This window comes from Sparus aurata, chromosome 8 (assembly GCF_900880675.1).
Source record: "Sparus aurata chromosome 8, fSpaAur1.1, whole genome shotgun sequence".
NCBI classification, from domain to species: domain Eukaryota; kingdom Metazoa; phylum Chordata; class Actinopteri; order Spariformes; family Sparidae; genus Sparus; species Sparus aurata.
The window spans coordinates 15967622-15990115 of NC_044194.1; the positions used below are offsets into that span (position 1 = coordinate 15967622).

Below are 22494 nucleotides of genomic sequence, written 5' to 3' on the forward strand. Positions count from 1 at the left end.
TAGCGTGACAACCGCTGCTTTGTTTTATATTCCTGCGTATTTTGAATGCAATCAAAAATTACAGTCAGCAACATCTAAACTATGTTTTTATCCACTTTGGACTTTTGCCCCTCCACACCCCCTTCAATCTCCTTGATCCCTCCCTTTCCTATGTGGGATTTAACGTACACTTTGTGGTAACCTTGCTAAGTTATCAATTTTTTCAATGTTCTCTCACACTGAATAAAGGCTTGTTTCTCTGTGCCTGCTTGTTACGACTTCAAGGACAGCTCCCTCCATCTGGCATTAAGTATTCCTGGTGCCAGTGTCGGGTTAACTGACACTCCTGCACTTAAACTAATGGCAGCGAGCAGTCATCTCCCATGAGGTGCTCACCTTGGAAAAAATCACCCAGCTCCCTCATCCTCAATCATAGTGGTGCTCTCGCCACCCACTGAATGAAACCGTGGGCATGAAAAGAGGGATTGTTTCACTATTCAGGCATATATGAGGGCAAATGAAAACATGTAATACGCATGTCCTGTCTTGGATTCGCCCTCCTCCCGAGTTCAATGAGACGTTGAGTCAGCAAATCGTCATTTTCATTAGGAAGGAAACACGCAACCCAATTTCTTCAGCAAGTGAAGCAAAAAAACAGACACGAGTTAAACATTCAGACTTCAAAGAAAACTTTTTAAAAGCTCAAATCTAGGCTAGAGAGTGAACACTTGGATTTAGGACAGAAACCTATATTCTGATAACCGAGTAGTATACTACTGTAACTATTAAGGAGAGGTTGTAAATCCAATGTTAGATAGTGCTGAACAGTTACTCAAAATATTGTTGAAATTGTAATATGGCCAGGAGCAATGTCCAAATCAAAAGATTTTTTGTAAAATGTGTCTTAACTAGGGTTGCAACGGTTTAACAATCATCTCAACATTAAATAATATTATATATTTCAGTGAAATTAAATGCAAAAATTACCACTAAAATCATGACTCAAATGCCTGTTATTATTCATATTTTTTTGCATGTTGTTCAGCTCCAGGACATTTTCCTTTCACTGTGAATGACAAATTTTGTCCTGCACCTTTGATAAAGAGCAATCTTTTGTTTATTTTGATCAGATTTCGTGTTGTTGGTGTATGGATAGCTGTTTGGATGTAATTATGAGTGTCCTTATATAGGATTCTCACCAATTTAGGCTTCACACCCGTGACAGACTCAACAGCCTTTTCCATGTTAGAATTACATTAAGAAGCAAGTCAGACAATTAGAAGAAAGTGTTGAGTTCCAATTTAGATCTAGCTGTCTGTACATATTAGATTCATTGGCAAGAAGTGCTCACACGTGTTTTGAGTTATTTTTTTTACTCTGCTGGATTGCTTTATGTCATAACAATGTCTGTTATAAGGTTTCCCAAGACCCGTCTTCTTATTTGACCACATTTTACTGAGCTGTTCATCGGAGATAGGCTATTTCCATCTCAGGTACGTTGTTAACATAAGTATCTTCTACAGGTGAGTCCAGGGCATAAAAGAAGCACCTCTCAGACCACAGGAGAGCAGCATCACTGCCCGTCCTCCTCTGAACCCCCTTCTCAATGGAAACCTAAACAGCTTTTTAAGAATGAAGAGGTTTTTCGGTTTGTTGCTAAATATAGGCCAGCCCGGTGGGAGGTGGCAGGTTCCAGAGCCATTTTCAACAAAGATGAGCCCCAGGTCCTGCCCAGGGCCCGGCGGGTGGTGACTGCCGGTGGTCTGCCTTTCTCTTATGCACCGGCTCTTAAGTAAACACTGCAATCCTGCGGTCAGCTACAGCATGGCAACGACCGAAAGGACTCACTGTGCAGTTGCACACAGCTATGGTGTGTTGTCTCCTCCGGCCCACTCAATCTTGGCTCCTCCCCGTCACAGAGGCCTCGGCAGGGGTCGAGGGCCAGCGACAGACCTTGATGTGTGATCCCAGAACCCTGCTGGGAACTCCTGGTGGGGGCAGTGTTGGACTTCACCTTCTGGACCCCTCTGATGGACCATTTTCCATCTGGAACAAGAAGTCTAATTTAAGAACATTATCATGTTTATTTACATTATGCTAATTATTTGTTTTTCCACTTAAATGATTTACAAATTCAGTCTATCAGTACTGAGGGACATTAATGAACCATGATCCACTTGAGGCTGTAACGGGTTTAATTTGACCAATTATCAGATAATTGTTTAATCGTTTCAGTCGAGGGGAAAGAAGAAATTTAGTAATAATAACACTTAAATAAAGGGAATCTATAATAAGTATTATTTATACATCATGTCCATCAAATTTCTACAGTAAGATATTGAAATCGTTGATTAAACAGACATATATTTCACATTCAAAGTTGAGCGTGTTAATGTATAACAGCCAGGAATATCAGGTTCAACCAGGAAATATCTGAAATCTGAATGTTTTTATCACAGGGGAAACCTTTCCTGGATAATATGCCATTAATCATCAGGATCATATCCAATAAAGTGCCAGATTAATCAACACAGAGGAAAACTGACAGCCCAAGTCCTTATCCACTGAGGAAAATAAGGGGCAACAGGTATGCCTTTATCCATTGAGCTCTGTTCTTGCATTGCTCCCCTATACACGAAAATCATAATTTGGGGAGTCTCAGTGGCTACCTGTAAGGACCACAGGGGTGGCAAATAGCAGGGCTGTGGCTTTCTGAGCTTCTTAGTGGTGCGAGCAGAAGGATTTACGGTAACTCTCAGACAAGCGTTCACAGCTTGGACTCTTGGCATGGATTCGATATTGTACCTGGCTGAGCATCAAACCCACTGAACCTGAGGTCCAAAAGTACCTACACAAAACCCTGGGATGTTTGAATGATAAATCGCCGACATTTAGTGGCAGAACAAAAAATACTGGCCTTGCTGGGGATATCAATTTTAATTTTAATTCACAGTGAGAGCGCCTACTGGGTGGCTTGATTGACCAGAGATCGGCTTCTAAGTTTAATTGACAGGCTCTTCTCTTTCGCGTTAGGATATGAGTTTTCCTGCAAATTCAGCACAGGTGCAATAGTAGAAGGTAACCCTGCGGCGTAAGAGGTGCAACAATTGCCAGTGGGGGTGATATTGAATGTCGACCGTGATTTGAAGTGCACTGACCAAGTTATGTTTAAGTTCATGTCCAGTCCTTTTGGGACACATAATCTATTTCTTGGTGTAACTGGACTCTTTCTGCTTTAGCCTGCCATCGCCAGCACTTCTGGTTTTGATAAAAGAGAAAGCAGTTCCATGAGACTTCCTGAATGGACTTCAATGATAAAACCATGTGGCGAAAATAGCTCAAAAAGTTAATACATCTGACATGTCGAGAAGCATAATGGATCAATTCAGTAATCTGTTCTGTTTTAAAGAAGGATTCAATGTTTTTGACATCACTGGTATCATCTTCTGTGTTACATTCAGGTAAAAGCATCTCACACAAAGTCGATGCTGAATCTTATTAATGTGCTGACTGCTGATTATGCCAAGAGGTGCTTTATAAAGCCACAGGACTGAATTTAAGGTCAAAGAGGATGCATTGAGCCAAACAAACCAACCGCCACCCTGGAGAAAAAAGCCATGGTGCTAATATTAGGGGGAAGACTGATTACAGTGCTACTATTAGGTTTTGGCATTGATTTTGGTCCAAAGTAGGAACGCCCTGGGCACTTCTCTTTGGTGTTCGTGCCCTCAATCCTCAATGGCACACTACATGATATTATGAAGAGCCAGACCAAACATGCCGAAGCAGACCACAGGGTTACTCACAGCCCCTGCACATTCTTCTGAGGCTGAAATCTGACCCGGTCCTATTTTTCAGCAGCTTGTCAGACTCAGTGTGGTGCACGGAGGTAAACTAGGAGGGAAAACTGTTGTCACCTTTCTATAGCTCTTACTTTTTCTGACTTACAAGATGGCAACCTCGGGTGTCAAAATGAGAACAGATGGGTGGGTTGCGTGAGTGCTGGCACTCAGTCACTACGGATATGGAAAGCAAAGACATACAACATCAGCAGTGGACAGTAAATGGAAATTAGTCTATTGGTGAAGCTTTGCAAGTTGATGGACACACTCCGGTAAAGTAATAAGTGTGGTAACCACATGCATTAAGACATATAAAGCCATATGTGAGACTGAAATTGAAGTGACAACATAATGATTTGGGTTGAATGCAGTGAAAATCTGTGTAGCAGCCTGGGGAAGCTGTGCATGTCCAGCTGTGTGTAAGATGCTTAAAACACTGCTGTACTGCTCTGTTTCCAAAAACATTTTATTTCGATTTACTCCCTCTATACAGTTGGAGAGCAAAATCTTTGTTGGACAGCATCTTCACAGACTTGGACTGGAAAACACTGTCGAGCATTCAATATGTCCGAGCTTGTCATCAGATGAAGCTCATTTTGAAAAATGCTTGTTATGACTGCTGCTAACCATATCCACCCACTCTGTGCCCAGCGAGACAGACAGCAAAGAGGAAGTCTTTCAGTCAGTAAGGTCATACTTCATCTCAGCAGGCTATTGAGCTGCTGGACGATGGACAGAGCTTTAGGTGAGACTCTACACATCTGAAACATGCTGGTGACACAATGCATAGGAGAACTATGCAGGAACACCTAAGAAGGTCATGACAATTTAACAACTGTTTTCATTAAAATGTTATAATTTTATAGACTGGTTCCAGACCCTTGAAGAGAAGACAACATATTTTAAGCGATTCAAATTTCTGGTGATGTGCTTAAAGAGGGCTCAATACCAAATGAGCCAGTCAAAGCTTTGTGGGCAGGATTAAAAATGGTGACATCACCTTCCTGTGCTATGAAAATGGTAAAGAACACATATTTGATTTACACAGCTGTGCCAGCTGTAAAATACATAACTCTTCAACTGACATATTTCTCATGCCTGACATTTCCATGTGTCTTAAAACAACACTGGTTTTTGAACTTAAGACACAATTGTCAATCGCTGATGCCAATAAATTCATTATTTTTACATTAACACACCATCATTTTCCTTCTCATATGCAGTGAAAGTGACATATACTTCGTTCTAGAAAACTCAGACCTCCTAGTAAAAGTACAATGGAACGACATTTTTCTTGTAAACTTCCATCTACTCCCACTTCATTAGGGGGAGCAGTTGTCTTATGTCAAACAACAATGACAGCACCCATGGAGGGGTGGGTGGGGTGACTACACAGAGTAATTCACAACATGATAAGATTCACGATGTGTTGCCTATCCAGCAATTCTGCAATAATCATTTACAAGGCAAACATCTCAGAAAACATCACAATATCTGTCTAACTAAAGAATAACAGATACCCTTAAAAAGGCACAGTGCATGAAGTACAGTCAGTTTCACAGGATTTGACATAAGCTGGCAGATGGCTGACTTCCCAGAAAGCTGAACAGTTTTGGCATTAAAATTTGTAAAGGAAGTATACAACTATGCCTCACCAAATTCTTTTCAATATGTATGAAATAAAGTTACAGACCCTTACACCACAAGAAGTTATGAAGTTGTGACTCTGGTAAGTCTCTTTAAAGCGCCTGTGTGTTTTATAGAAAACATCTATATTTGGCCTTGCCTGTCAGCTTGGCATGGCAGGGATTTGTATATCTATCACAACAGGGCTATTTGCTAAGAATAATGCTCTTGTCATGAGCCATTGACATTTAACAGCAGTGTCCTCAATGTTATGATTTTGTTGGCATCTTTGCTTCAGAGGGAGATGGTATAACAAAATGGATCAAGAAGGGGAAGAGGAAGCTACCATCCATCACCAGATTATGCTGAAGCCCATCTGATGTCACTGCAACCCGCTTGGAGGTGGCTGGTTTTGACTTCGGAAATGGTCCATCTCAGATGTGACTCGGCACAACTGGCACATTTAAAAACTGGTGGTAGAAATACAAATCAACATGGTTTGACTCGGCACACCCTAAAATACCAATGGAACAGACCTAATAGAGGGATAGCAGAAGCAATACAAGAAGCATGTTTTTTCTAGTTTAAAGAACATCATAATTGCACATCTTCTTAAAACACAATGTTTCCTGTAGCAGTATGTTGGATTAATGTGGTGGCTGTAAGTGAAAGGAATGGTATGGATAACTTCCTGCAACACTTTTGAATGTGCAAATGAAACCCTTGCAATTTTATTATTTGTATTACTGTTGCTTTGATTGACACATTTGGTGCTGTCAGTACTCCATTCTCCAGTCAAACTGGCAGTCAATGTGACACTCGGCTCGCCACCTTTTGGCCACTTATCTGAAGGAATAAAATTCACACAATGTTTTCATTTTAAACATGAAGGACTGCTGATCAGTCTATACCTCACCATTATGACCAGTTCCTTTAACTGCAGGTTTCCACCAGCCACAAACCTACACATTCCTTCCTCCGAGCACACCACAAAAGCAGTTCACCTCCTCATTGACCAAAACTCGCTGTGAAAGGCTTGACTCTCCAAGAAATACAGCCAGCTTTACCGCTGAAATAGATTTCAATAAATTTTAATTTCCGCAGCCACTTTCCCCGGTCTTGAGAACGTAATGAATTAGCAAACAAAAGCCTCAAAAGAATTCCCTCCCATTTCTCTTTACTCAATGAATTACCATCGACCACACAAGGAAAACAAAGGATGGCAAGTTTATTTTTCTGTGGTGGGGCTGTTTCAACGGAGCGATTATTCACTGACACCACCTTCAAAGGTTCCTCAATCAAAGGTTTTAAGCACCCCTGATAGTACTAAGCTACAGTACGAACAATCCAGTAATGTGTATTACATTGTCACATTATGATTAGTGAAGAGCTGTAAGGTTATATTTGTATATTTTTTCATAGAAAAAGTATTGGTCCGAAAAAAGGTCCGGTTGCTGTAACACTGATTGGCATGCTGTTTCAATTTATGACGTCAAGCCACTAATGTGTTTATTATTGTCACTTCTTTGGACAGTTTTGCCCACAAAGAAGCATATTGTTCAGTGTGTTTCACAGGTAAGATTATATTATTACAGCAGTAAACACAGCATCTGGTTCCACACCTTTAAATCACTGGCCAAATCAAGATTTCTTCAGCGTGTAAGTGAAAACATATGACGATTCCGTCTGATTAGCAGACTACCAAACACCACATTGCAGGAAAAAATAAACAGAACAGAAAAAGTAAGTAAATAGACACCTGACACTTCAAAAAAGGGGACAAAAGTGCTGTAAAGTTGAAAAACAGTCATTAGAAGGCAACTGAATAAATATCCAAAGACAGGCAATAATGACCAAAGAATAGGAGCAAAAGTAGGGTAAATAAGCAACAATAAAATGCGTTTAAGAATATGCAGTTATTGAGATTTATAGTGAAACTCTCGCCAAAATGCAACCTAGGCTTTTTTTTTGAATGTATATGAGTCAAACCTTCGTGTAAAAGCATAATTACGATGAAAGAGGCACTTTTAAGATTTGCCCTATTTTCGTTTTCGGGTCAAACTCATTTTAAATGGGAGTGCTTGGGGCACTTTAGCGATAGCATCAAAATTTATTGATTTTCAGAACACTATTTTCAAAACACTAAGAAAGCTCCACACAACATGAAACTTTGCTCGTAGTATCACCAGGGTCTCTACTCATGAACACGAGCATTGAGAACATTGTTTGTGTACACAGAGTTTACTAAAAAGAGAGTTTTTGAACAACTCACCTTAGCAGTAGCTTGTTCTGCTAGCCGCCGTCATGGCAGCCGAGAAGTATCAATCTCAGAATGCGACGTAACTTTGAGGATAGTTAAGGTGGTCCGCTACTGTCTTCCGGCAACAACTATCCAGCAATATCTCACGTGACTTTTCTGGCTTTTGATTTTAGTATTGTTTCTTATATGAGGCTCCTTTTTCAACTTCAAGGTCAATATTGTTTTTTGCTAACAACAAAACAATGAATTATCCATGCATTTATATGGAACTAAGCTTTAGGAGTGAGCCAACTTAACTCACCTCCATGTTACGTCACATCGAGATCGACACTTCTCACTGGCAGGACAGCGGCAAGCAGAGGATACATCTGCTAACCTCAGTTGTCCAAAAACTTTCTTTTTAGTAAACTTTGTGTACACAAACAATGTTCTCAGTGCTAGAGTTCATGTGTAGAGACCCTGGTGATACTACGAGCGAAGTGTCATGTTGTGTCGAGCCTTCTTAGTGTTTTAAAAATAGCGATTTTGATGCTAACGCTTAAGTGCCCCAAGCACTCCCATTTAAAATGAGTTTGACCCGAAAACAAAAATACGGCAAACCTAAAAGTGCCTCTTTAGTCGTAATTATGCTTTTACACAAAGGTTTGACTCATATACATTCACAAAAAAAGCCTAGGTTGCATTTTGGCGAGAGTTTCACTTTAAACATCATCAGTTTGCTGACCTGACATCTGATGGAGGTGTATTGTATAATCTGTGAGTCAGGATTGCAAAAAGTTAAATTGATTAAACAAATAATGATTACAGAAATGCAAATACGAAGTGACATGATAACTTGAACATAATGTTTATAATATGAAAATGTATGTATACACTGTTAAAAATATACACATATTCAATAATAATGATAGGTATATGGGAATATGAAGAAAACAGATGTGTGAAAATGTGTCTGGGTTTGTTGCATTTTGTTGCTCTGGCAGAGGCAGGCTTATTGCAGAAATTGCTTGTGTGTTTGTTTGTGTGTGCTTGTATAACTGTGGGGGTATATATGTGTGTGTATGTGTGTGTGTGTAAGTGGCCTGTGTGTGGCCAGACTCTCTGGGCTGATCTTGGCCCCTGGCTGTTGCTGGCGTTCAGCATGTCTGTAAAGAAACAGCTGGAGGCAAAGCCAACACCAGTCCCGTTCAGGAGCTCGGCCCTGCCAGCAGCGACAGATTCCAGAACTTTCCATGGTCCCGCGTCGCCATGCCAACAGGTCTTGGCACGGCACAGCTGTCCTGATCTGCACACCTGGCCCACCAAGAGTCCAGAATCACCTCTCCTGTCACTGTGTGATGAACAGGTCATTTACAACCCAAGTGTTTGTGTGTTTTTAAGAGTTATGGGCCCAGGTAAAGAAAACACCGTGGCAGTGGACCTCCTGTGTGTTGCCCTAATCAAACAGAACTGAGAACCCTAGCACTGCAGAATAGCCGGGGATTGAATTTGTTCAGACCTGTACAGTGGAAAACCGAAACAGAGGGATATTCAAAAAGAAACTGCATTATGGTAATGGAGCTTGATAAAGATTTATTTTGTTTGTCTTTGATAGTGCCGCTGAGTTTTGTGGTTTCTGCTTGAACACAGTAGCAAGCCTGGGACAAATAACTAACTGCAGTACCCTACTTTAGGCAGCTCGAGGGAATTATTTGGAATCAGTTCTTTACAAATTATGTAACATATTTGTCGTCTGTAAAGCTTTCCAAGGTGACAAAATGCCCAGGTTTCTCTGGACAGGGTGGTTACTTGCTGGAGAAAGTTAATAATTCTGCTGTTATATCTAATTTCTCAACTCCTGTCAGCTAAGAAGGTACTGAATGCTTTTCCTAAATGCAGCCCAAATTTAAGATGTTGGACATTCATTTGGCACACAGCTTTTTTCCAAAGAAGTAAAACATTTTTCCAACACCTAAATCAGGTTTCATTGTCTTGCTCAATGACACTTTGACATATAGTCCGGTAGAATTGGGATCAAACCCCTAATCCTATGATTAATGAGTTCTGACACCTTGGTGACTGCCCCATCATAAAAAATGTGAGGGATATGACACAGATATGTATCATGGTATGACTTTGCAGTGTAAGTTCATTACATTTTCATATGATAATGTGCTGTTTAGAGCCTGACCAATACATTGGTTGGCAGATCTTATTCGTCAATATCAGCCTATCCAAGATATAACGGTGTCGTTTTATATATGGCTAGATGTGCACTAATATATTGCCAGATGTGCACTGATATAAAAATGACCAACAACAAAAACAAGACGTTTTAGATTAAACGCCTGACAGTGAGGTGAAAACAAATGTTGATAATTAACTGCATGAGGAAGGTTAACTGCAGATTCCCCCGAAGGTGTTCTACGTAAAATACAATCAATAGTTTCACTGTTTACTGCCTTTGATTGCACCCTATTACACAATAGGATATTAGCGTTTTTCGCACAGAAAAGTCATAGTTTCATGTCAATTACAAAACACAACAAATGGAAATACTAAAGTTAGATATTAATTCCTAAAATTGGTACTTATACCGTATACCGCGTACTACCTAAAAATGTATAGTGCTTGAGTAAAGTACTATTATCTTAAAATAAGGGCTGAAATGTGCACCACCCATTTCTTATGCAACAATAATTATGTGAACAATAAAATGAGACATTATGAAGCCAAAGAATCTTATGCTTGATGCTTCCAACGGATCAAGTGTTATATCACATCTGTTTTGCAACATCAGAACAAAACAATCACAGTGTTTGTGCTGCATCTACTGATGTTCTTCTGCTGTGTACAGAACATGAAGACCAGATGATACTGGATGTGAAAACACTGAAGCACTAACTTATGCCGAGCTTCACTATCATTTACTCCCTGCAGCACAAACAGCCTAGAGCAGATCTTACTTCTGAAACACTACCTTACTGGGAGGTATGCAGACAGAATATGAACCATGAAACACTTACCTGATCACAGCCAGATCCATGACAGCCAACATGTGTGGCCCACACAATTCAGATATCATACTACTGAAGCAAAATGTGATCATTTGATAAAAAAAACTGTAGCTGGGACTTTGACTTTGACTTGTGAATACAGTCATAAGCTTGAGGTCTGTAAATAAGACAATATTCTGTTCAGCAGCTTGTCTGGTTTGGCCAAGTCATTCTTTGACAGCATCTGGGCTGAAAACTCTGCCGGTGTGTTCCTGAGTCAGTTGTGACTAGCCACTCTAATTCAATTACAGAAAAAAACACTTCAAAACCTGATATTTAAGGAGGAAAAATAAGAGGTTATGCACATCATGAAAATGCACATTTCACCTGGTGTATCTTGGCTCGACCCGTCTAAAAAGAAGCCAAACTTTATTGCCATTGGAGAAAAAGTTGTAATTTTTGAAGTGGTGTGTGTATGAGGGGGATTATTTCTTGCTCTGTCTCCCTGGATATAGTTGCCACCCATGATATCTAACTCTAAACTTGCACACAAACACACTCTCACACATTCGGGGTGGAGTACGGAGAGAAAACATGATTTGTGTATGGATGTCCGGCATGTGAACATTTTGATTGATGGGCAGCTAAAGAACACAGGCCGATCCTTATTAGTGGCTGAAGGCTGCCAGCTCTGAGGGATGCGTGGGCATGTCCTCCTTGGTAAGTGATCAGGTGTTTGACTCTGTCTGGTAGGAAGGAAGTCCTTATTAATGTTGAGGAGAAGGCCGAGGCTCAGCAACCTCAGGCATGCCCGCCCACACACACACACACACACACACACACACACACACACACACACACACACACACACACACATGCTCCCATCCGAACAGCGCAGCACTGCTCTCACTGTGGTTCATTACTGTAGAAGAGAACTGGTGTGCTCTTACACGAAAAGTCCTGATTGGGAACAGAGATCTACAGCTGTGGAGATGTTAAAATAAATCTATCAACATCTTTTACTGTCTTTGACCCCACACCCTCTTACATTTTTTCTTCTCCGATTTTTATCAAAACACTTTGAACCTGCATTAACTGATATGCAAACCTCTTGGGGGCAGTGGAACAAGGCTGACATCGTATCACCTTAGGAAGTTGTTATGATAGAGACTAGAGACCACGAGCTACATGAGCATCCATAAGGATTTGTGTTTTTGGCTTTCTGGTGACTGTAAGTCCAACAGGATCACAGTGACGAAAACAACAATCAACCTGTGGTTGATTTACATTGCGGAGTATGTGAAATTGTTTAACTTCATTTATGTTGTCATTTTCAGTTGTAACTGTAAAGTTTATATATAGATAGTTAAACACGATGGTCCGACCTATCTGATGTTACTGCTGTGCTTATTCCATGTACTGGGTTGCTTTACTCCTGTCTACCTAACAGACTAACTGCGAGTTTTAGGTAAATTTAAGCTGTAATTTTCTTTATTCTGTGGCACAAAAGGTAATTTAGGTCTTTAAACTAACGTTAATAAAAAAGTTGTTATTAATACAATACGAAAGCATCAAACATGCATTTTAGATAGATTAGACGATCCACTTTGAAATAACATCATGAAAAATGATCATTTAATTGTATGTATGCTACTGTACAATGCAGGGTTTTTCTACCTCGAAATTAATGTAAACAAACATTGTGATTCAGTCATTATTCAGTATCTTCTAGCCTTGTTTTTATCGCCACTAACATTGCAAATATCTGGCTTTTCTGCTGCTAAATGCTCCACCATGTTCAACAGCTAGTCCCTAACTTTAACTGTCTGACATTTGCTGGAGAGGTAGCGTCCACTTCATTTTTCACTGAAGAAATCTGTCTGCTAGGTCTGGGAATGATGTTAAAAGAGTAAAACTAAAATTATTTTGACAGATATTGCTTTTGCACTATGATCACAATTAATGGGAATGGTAATTTTTCCATCAACATTTTTATTTTCACTGAAAGAACTATTAAAGTCATGATGATGTGACATTTGTCGAGGTCTGTACCAAACAAACACGTATTCTTACATCTGGATCAAGATTAGTAGGCCAGGGCATCTCTGCAGGACTGCGGCCTTTATTTTAATGCCGTATAGTCACTTAAAAAACCAGTGATGATTCAGGGTCATTACTAGAGTGACTCCCTTACACACAACTGGGCATGTGATATCAGTTCAGCTTTATTCTGTGTATCTTTAACCTTAGCATAAACACCTTTATTTTTGGGCTAGTGTGGGAATCCCCCCTGTCCCTATATCGTCGTGAACAGAAATGCCAGCGACCTGTGAAATAAACACATCACACCTACACAGCCACTTCACTCCCACCATTAACACTGAACTTTAAAGGTCTACAACAGCTCTTTTCCCCCTGTAATCCATCTGCACCACAGAGCTCAACTCTCCTTGGGGACAGTGTAATATAAACATATTCAGCATGCCTCAGTATTTCCAAAGCCACCCACACAAGCCATACCCCATCTGAGAGAAAGGGGATCTAGGTCTGAATCAGTGCTGCTTTATTTACAACTCTTACAAAACAAACTTTTAAAAGCTAATTCCCTTTTGCTCATGCAGCGGGGAGGCAATGAAAGCCTGGCTTTATGTTACAGGGTTGTGAGACTGTAGGCAGCACAAAACAAACAGTTGTGAGCTCTGCCTTCCTTCCTTTACTTTACAAGGGGATGCAGATTGGAGAAATATGTTGGCTGTTGTGAGCAAATCCGCTTCATGGATTTAGACTGTTGGAAAACCACAGTCGGACAGAAAACAAGCTGCCTGGCCACGGCCCATGTTTGAATTACACTCAATGTTGATTTATCTCCTGCCCAGAGTATGTAATCGAATGTCTAATGGACTCACTGTTCATTAGTGAATTAACACTTTTTAACATTTACATCATCAACGCTGAGCACATGTTTTCAATTTCTGAAAGAAAAAGTTATTTTAGAGCTTTTTGCTCAGAGGGTGGGGATATTTTTCTCTGTGTAAACCATTCTGAAAAATCCACCATTACAGAACCAGATTCATCACCTAAAGGTCAACACAAGACCAGAAAACTTCCACAAACTATGCCTCGTAAAGATTTAAAAGGAACATTACAACAACAATTTTAAAGGACAAATACATAAAAGCGATTCTTTGGCCTGAGTAGAAATAACATCATCCAAAATCACGCCAGCTACATGGACAGAACATGATGTTCGACCAATTATGGTGGGCATTTACTGTACACCTTCTCAAGCCTGCCACATAATACAACAATATCTTTGATGCTTAAGTTACAATTATTTTTGCTATAGCATCCATCTGATTTTTATTAAGTATTATCTTTTTGTTTTTGTTGTCTTTTTTTTTATGTCTGTTTTTTCAGAGACAATTGAGTGTTTTTAGTTTCAGATAAGGCCATTTCAGTTGCCATGTAAACAGAATAGACTGAGGATATTTGTAGCTTGGAATTGTATGCATTAATACTGAACATGGTTCTTATTCGGTCACTTTTTTAGTGCTGCTCTCATTAACTATGTCTGACAGGAAAAAACACTGACAGAGCTCATGTCTGTCTGTGTTTGGTGAAGTCTTCAGTCACAAAAGATGTGGCCTTCAGTTAAAAAGCATGATGTCACTGTTCACCACAGCTGACTATTATAGCTTTATAAAGCAACTGGAAAGCATTTTCAATAAAACAACAAATCCCATCTTTCAATTTTGCAGATTTAAGAGTTAGTATAATAAAAGAGAGTTCTACTAAATGAGAGCCCATACTGAACCCTACCAATTAATAATAACTTAACAAACATAACATATCCCTTCTTTATTTAGTACCAGTCAGTCTGACAATGAATGTGGCTTCTTCTGAAATTTGCTTTGCGAAACCCCTAAAATAACATTTCGTGCTGTATTTTTCTTTGTATGTCCCATTTGCTGCTGCAGTGCCCCAGTTTCCTCTTATTAATTTTTGTCTTGTGTTTTGGATTCACCTGTAAGACGAATTATCCACAACAACAAAAATTCATAAATAGCTTACGGGGTGCGAGTAGCAAATAGTTATTATAATTATTAATTCATCTGATTAATCTTTATATCAATTGTCTTTATTAACTGATTAATCCATTGGTATGAAAATAATCTGACTGACCAACAGTTAGAACCTAGAGACTTTCAGTTTACTATCACACAAGACAAAGAAAGGCGGTAAATTACCAAATTTGCAGAACTGGAAGAAATGTTTGGCATTCTAGCTTGACAAATGACAAACTATTAATATGTTATCAAATGATTATTCATTTTTTCAGCTTCAATCTTAAATGAAGAAGACAAAATATTAAATCAATCAATCAATTGGAAAAATATCTTCTACTTTTCAGTCTATCAACTGTTGTAATTTTGGACAAGAAATTTCAACGTGAAGAGAAAGATCTTCATTGACCCCTTTTTTTTTTAGTTAAACAAACTAAATAAATACACTGTCCTCGTTTTCATGACTGAATAAACTGAATAAACAAATAAACCCTTAATGCTGTTTTACTTTGTTTACATGTGGCAGACCCTGCCACCTCTCTAGCCTCAAACAGTGTCCTGGGGACCTAATCTTCCTCTGAGAACAGCTTGTTTATAAATAAATATTTCTGAGGTTGTATTATTACCTCATTATCAAAATTATGAGTTTTTATTTCCTTTCCAAAACTACACGACGCCCCTTTAACTATCAAAATATATAATTCACTTAATAATAACCTCTGTGCAGTGTTTTTTGAAGACTTCCTATTCTTTGGTTGGCCTTGATATCCTTTCCCAGCTTCAAGGAGCATACAGTGTTCTCAAGTTCTCTTGGAGAAGCAGAAACTGAGAGGTAAAATCTGAGGCAGAGGGAATGCCGTGCCAGTCACTGTGCCCTGGTGAGCACGAAGCGGGTGGCCTTGCTCAATGCAGGATAAAGCTGTCCAGAGGCTGCCTTCAGCATCCGTGTCTGTCTGCCAAGCGCTGCTAGCATATCCCAGGACAGGCTGGGAGGACAAGACCGCTCAACAAGGCCTCTGCATTGAGTGCAGTCCATTTAAAATAACCTATGGATAAATAAATACAAGACCTAAGTTCACTGTACAGTAATTGGTCAGGAAACCAACAGAGACAAGCTCATTTACAGTAAATGGATCAGCTTTGAGTCAGTGAAGTGCACTTGGCTCAAACTGTGCATTATAATGATTTGGAAATTTCAAGTTAAGCATTTTTTTCAGTGTTTAAATATTCACTGAAATGTCTCAAAGACATGTTTTTTCACTGGGAAAACAAAACAGCATGTGTGTCAGAGCACAGTAAATATAGAATGATGTTAAATATAGAAACATTACAGCGAGTGCTTATAGATGATGTAAGAGCAAATTAATACAAGCGAGGAAAACAAGTCTGACAAATTCTGATAATGTTACTTCAGCTTCTGTATGTTTTTTTTCACTTTTCCACGACATGCACAAACATGTACATAGTCTCTCCCTCTCTCTCTCTCTCTCTCTCTCACACACACACACACACACACACACACACACACACACACACACACACACACAGTGGTTAGTCTGGCCAACCTTGTTGACCCACTGGCTTAGCTGTGGTTGCACGCTGGACGCAAAGCACTCATTAACGATTTGAGCCTGCTCTTCACTTATGCAAACAAACAGTCTCAGCCCGTTATTACCGTAACACCATGTGCGTGTGGTCTTCTCAATCAGACCTCTATTGATTCTTCAATTTTCGCAGCGGCTGAGGCAATGCGAAATGGCACGATTTGTCAAGTGAGTGAAAGACGTGGAGCACGCAGACTTGTGGCATGTTTCAAAACGGTTAACATACTAGCGGACACATTTTTCATCAGCCTCAAATACTGCACAGTAGTTGTTACAGCGGGCAGGAGTCTGTTCCACAGGCAATGCCACGGCATCACCACAAGCCACAAAACATAAAACACCACAGTAGGTTTTATGTCGCGTGTAAAATACCATCGTAACCGAGAGCGCTTACCTCTCTCCACCAGCTCAACTTTCTACCCTCAGACAGAGCTATCTTTACATGGTCGAGTCTGACTGTAAGCTCTAATGTGTGTGCTGCTTGGCAGCCTGGCAGAAGTTTATGGTAATGTTTTGGGTGATAGGTCAGGGGCAGGAGGGTGGCGGCCATTGGTGGTGACTGTGTGGTGACTGTGTGGGGTTTCAGGCTACATCCAGCTGGCCTGGGGTCTGCCTCTGAGGTCAGGAGAGTGAGAGGGGGGCATCAGACATGGGGCAGCTTGTGGTTTGGGTTTGGGGGGGTGGGTAAGGAGTAAGGAGCCCCCCTCATCTTCCCCAGAGCCTGGAGCACAGGGCCACTGCAGAGAGGCTGGCCACAGTCAGACACCCCACCATCAACATCAGCCAAGAGTGAAATGCTAATGTGGTGGGCACCTCGTACGGCCAGGTCAAAGACTCTGGCTTTGGACTTGTTTTTCTGCTTTTTTAATCACTCTGAATCACATCTTGGGCATGATCAAACAAACGGTTAAATCGCAAGGTGAACAACATCGAAGCTTTTCACTAGAAACAAGCTCCAACATTGAATAGTGTAAAAACACACTGTAAAAATCTTCAACACAGATGAGAGTAGAGTTATGCCAGGTAGGAATCATTTCATCTTAGAAATACATTTTACAGGCAAAATGTCCAGTGGCAGATATTTCCTGTCTGAAAAATAATGATTTAATGTACCTGTGCTCTAGACTGAGTCTGGACAACATGCTTTTGTCCTACTAAGACCTCCCCGACTCACTGTCTCCAAGAGCTTGACATTTATGATTAACATAGAAAAATCTAGCAGTAAATAAGAAATCAGCCCCAAAGCGCTACCTGAGGAGGATTATCATATATCAAGCAGCAGAAACAGAAACAGACAAATCTTGCAGCTACTTCCAGATCAAGTAAATGCGTGACGGAGGAGGGCATGTTTAGGTAACCCTGAGCAGGAATTAGGTAATGTTCAGGATGTATGCCTCTTAAAGTGTGGAGCGGTGACCCTTCTCTGACATCCTGACTAAACTGTCCATTGTGCATTGTGGCTCAAATCCGAAAAGTCTGCATTTGCTTCTGGAAACATTGACTCAAAACCTGTACATTTAAATAGATGTGATATAATGGATATGAGGATGTAAAATGTTATACTCAACATTACAGTTACAAATGTGAGCCAGTATACTCTCTCAATAAATATGAGCTACAGCCACAGTATCAGAGGGATCCAGGTAGGTTATTGATGGACCACGAACAACGCCATTTTTTCATTAATTCTTTAAACTTTACAAAGCTGAAAGAAATAGTTGATTAATTGATAAGTTAATGGACAGAAAATGAAATATAAATACAAAAAACTTTTCTATGCCAAACATTGGCTGGTGCCCGCTTGTCATATGTGATAGTTAACAGAACATTTTGGGGTTTTAGGTTGTTGGTCAGATATAACAAGACATCTGAACAAATGACAAATTATAAAAATTCAATATTTTTCTGACTTCTTAGTTGTGATGCATGATAAGGGTTAAGGGGATACGTTTCTAACTTGTTGTTTATGCATATCTTAGGGTAAGAAAGGCTACGATGTAGTGATGAAAGTATCCCATAGCTCTCAGACGATTTTTTTGGGTTAACACAGACTTTTTCCCTCTCTTGTCTTCTTATGAAACTGTAAATACTGATGCCAATACAATAATAAGCTGATAACAAAGACACCCCAATATCAGGCCTATAATTCATCAGTCCAATATAAATCGTTCATCCCTACTAATATTGTTGAAAATGTTCATTCTTAAATGGAGTGATGAGATTTACATTATTCTGGATACTACATTTATTTAGATTCAATACCAACCACAGCACCACAAATCAGGAAATATTATGGAATAAAATTGTCTCAATACAAATATAGTATACGCAACCCGTGACTTTCTTTAACCGCTTAAATAATTGCATATGTTCTTGAAATCTTAGTTTATGCAGGATATCTTGTCAAGCCAAAAACCTAACTCTCATACTAGTTTCTTCTGAAACTAAGGAGCTTGTTCACTTATCATCATGTAACCATACATACAAATCTGAAAATAACCTTAGAATGTTCTGATCTTAACAATTCGACTTACCAAACAAAACAGTAAGCAACACTTTACAGCCTCAGCACATAAAAAGCCTGGATTAGCAACCACTTACATAAAAGGGTTCATAGAAAGCTTAGACAATCATTCCATTTTCATAAATTTCCCTCCAGTCAAATAAATCTGAACTCAGATACAGTAGCTCAAGATCACAGCATTTCATCTACAATTAAAGGTAAGCATGTATGTTTATTATACTATATATATTGTATAATACATAATTTTCCTATGTTCCAAAGCAAATTTGAAGAGAAGCTCTATCCTCTAAGTGCTGATTTCATGTCACTGCATAGCGTCCAGGTTTACTGTAGCAAAACCCGCAGTCAAAAAGTGACATTTTTAGCATCAACAAACCGCCAACCAAAAAGAAAATAGAGTGCATCAATTTCAAATTTCATCTCCTGAGCTTTTATTAATAAAAGCTGATGCTTCAGTAGCAGAGCTGTTGAAACCAGAACCAGAGGAAGGTAAAGTGGAATAAAGAGCATTCCAGAGATGACAGTTATGATTGGTAGGTGTGAATGATTAGACGAAAACCCTTCCAACAGCCCACAATACGACATTATGAAGCATGCCTCAAGTGAACTAACTGAAACGGTCCGTACAGTAACTCACCGTTAAAAAACCATTAAGGGGGAAAAGTAACTCTGCAAAAGTCATTTTTCAAGTGAGGTTTTCCAGGATAACAAACCATGAGAACAAATGGCGAAACAATCAAAGCTCTGACTGCATCATAAAGGGACCATTATCAAATACACTGTAAAAAGCAATTCAGTTCTTTGCAGGTAAATGTATGGTTACGTACGGTTATATAGGTGCTTTTGACTGTAATGTCAAACAGATTCTGCACTGAAACAGATTCAATTATTATTTTTTGACCAGATATTAGATGTTTTTAGTGTACAATTCTTCAGTTTTCTATCACATTTCAAAAACTGTGAGTTAAAGGGGAGTGGTGCTGTATAAAAGCAATAAAATAATAGGTAATGCTGACAGCACCATAGTGTGACTTGTGTGGGAATTAACACTGACTCACCGACACAGACAGAATCATCATGTACAGGCCAAGTACATAGTGATTCTGAATGTAACTACTCTACAACAAAAGCAGGAACTGTTGCTGCCACTAAGGCCAGGATTTATGACATAATAGGGTGGGCCATTAGAAGAAATGGGTACAACACATTCAAAAATAGAGGCTGAACTCTGAAGTTATACATGAAATGAGGGTGTTTCTGTGGATGCAGAGTGTGTATGAGCTGGATGTTAGGAACCGAAAGGGTACAAATTATTTGAAAGCTGGGTGGGTGGGTATGTATATGTTCTGTATGTGTGAATGTGAAGTAGGTGCAGTGTGAATAAGGATGAAAAACGGACAGGAATACTGTTCTGTGTTGAGAGTGCAATTTAGCATGAATCAAAAGCAGCTTTCCTGGCTCCTGTTCCATGTGCTGCCGTCTGCCAGGAAATGGGATTTTTTTTCATATTTTTTTGCAGGTAAAGTCTTTGCAGAATGGAATCAAATGAGGTATTTTTTCCTTACCGAATGTTAAAGTGTTGGAAGTTTGAGGCAGACTCGTGGAAACACAGGAAAGCTGAGTTTTGGAGACAGCAGGGGGGGTCTGCCATATATTTGTCCCAGCCCAACCCCTTCTGGACCCCTTGCTGAATTGAATCATGACTGCTTGTAAAATACTGAGCCCTCTATTAAGTAATTTACCACCAACCGGTCTCCAGTCTAGCCTGGAGTGATTCTACTAATCATCACTGCTCACAGAAATAATTTATGGGTTTTATTCATGAGGAGAAATGCAGTTATTCCATCCAGTAAAACAGAGCTAGTAGGTACGGTAACCACATAAATGACTCAGGATTTTGAATGGACTGTATTCATCGTAATCACTTTACAACCAATTTGAACAATTAATCCTTAAAAATAGACAAAGAAGCAATGCATTCATATAGTATCAACCTAATGGTGTGGTTAATGTTGTTGCATTTTAACTTTGGTTTGTTTTCCAATAATGGGTTTATTCTGTTGTCCTATGATTCTGTTGTAAGTTCCTTTCTTGTGCCACATTTAGATGTTGAAATATTCAAAAGTGGGGTAGTCACACTGTTTTCACCATTTATTACAATTTCATCCCTGTTTATGACCTGACCTGCTTTTTCCAGGTGGCACTGAAGCAGCCACTCCTAAAAAGACAATTCTGGATGTGATAATGTCTAAGTCTAATAAATAATGAGAAACAAAAATAGTGTTGAGTGTAATGAAGAGGAGTGGTTTGTACAGAGGCAGAACTTCTGTGTTAACACAGGCCGTACTATTGTCTTTAACTGATGGGTCATGACCCAGAAATGAATCACAGGAACATTTAACTGGGTTGAGAACAATCTGCCAACAGATCTAAACTGACTTTGACCACAGCTGGGGGACTCTAGTGAATCCTGAGTACACACAGAACATTATCCATGATCCATGTTAATAGTTTTATTGCAAAGTTTTATAGTTCAAGCAAAATGTAAGACAAAGATTAAAAATTGAAGACTGCACTAAATGTGTAAAGGACAACACATTTTCAGTGTGGGTCAAGGGATGGTAATGTTGTTCTGTCTGTCCTGTCAGTTCAGACTGAAATATCTCAACAACTATTGGACTGATTCCCATGAAATATTGTGCAGACACTCATGGGCCCCTGAGGATCAATTCAAATTGTTCAAATTGTTCAAATCTGTGGTTTAGAGTAACACGTCTTGACAACCAATGAACAGACTGAACTATATATATACACACACATACACATATACATATATATATACACATATGCATATATACATACATATATCATATAAATACACATACATATACATATATATATATATACACACATATGTACATACATATATAGACACACATACACACACACTTACACACATTACAAGATATTCAAATATTGCCCTTGTTGCATATATAACAACATGTTAGCATATAGCCCTGTCTACCAATTTGATCCTAAAAATACATGCACTTTTAACCACAGAGCTACTTCTTGCATCAGACTACTGACCTTTGATGGCTGTATTTATTATGCCAACTGAGGCTGGATGCAACAGACTGGTCTCATCGCTTTAACATACACGGTGATCCTGGTATTGTATACGGCTGCTTCAATTCAATGCTCTCCACTTTCTTATTAGCTGGATATAAGAGATACCTCAGAGCCCACTGTAACCATTCGGTGGTGAGCTGGTTTGCTGAGGCAGAGTGGAGGTGAATTGAATGGTCTGCAGTGAGAGGCTGTGGGTTGGGTTTCTCTGAGGTTATGGTCATTCTCCCCTGGGAAAGTGGTTAGGCCTGGCTGTTTACTTTGGAGTAACCCTGCCCCTCCCCTTATACACTCTCTGCTTGGTAAACCCTGATTACCTCCATGATGCACACCTGTCATTTCTGACCTCTTTTATGATAAAATTATTAGTAGACTTTAATTAGAGAGTATGGCTAAAATAAGGTAAAATTGATTAAAAATTACATTTTCTAAGACGGCGTCAAGTGTACTCTTTGTTGTACAGTAGTTTCGATGTTGTGTGGGCGCCACCT

At 39.5% G+C, this 22494-nt stretch overlaps 1 long non-coding RNA gene across 1 annotated transcript in view; it reads right to left on the reverse strand.

Annotated features, from left to right (window-relative positions):
* Window positions 1–1328: 1328 nt before the first annotated feature.
* Window positions 1329–22494, reverse strand: part of LOC115586900 (uncharacterized) — a 32579-nt gene continuing 11413 nt past the window's right edge. Inside the window, exon 3 of the long non-coding RNA XR_003984933.1 lies at window positions 1329–2025. This is a non-coding gene — a long non-coding RNA (uncharacterized LOC115586900). The remainder of the gene's footprint in view (window positions 2026–22494) is intronic.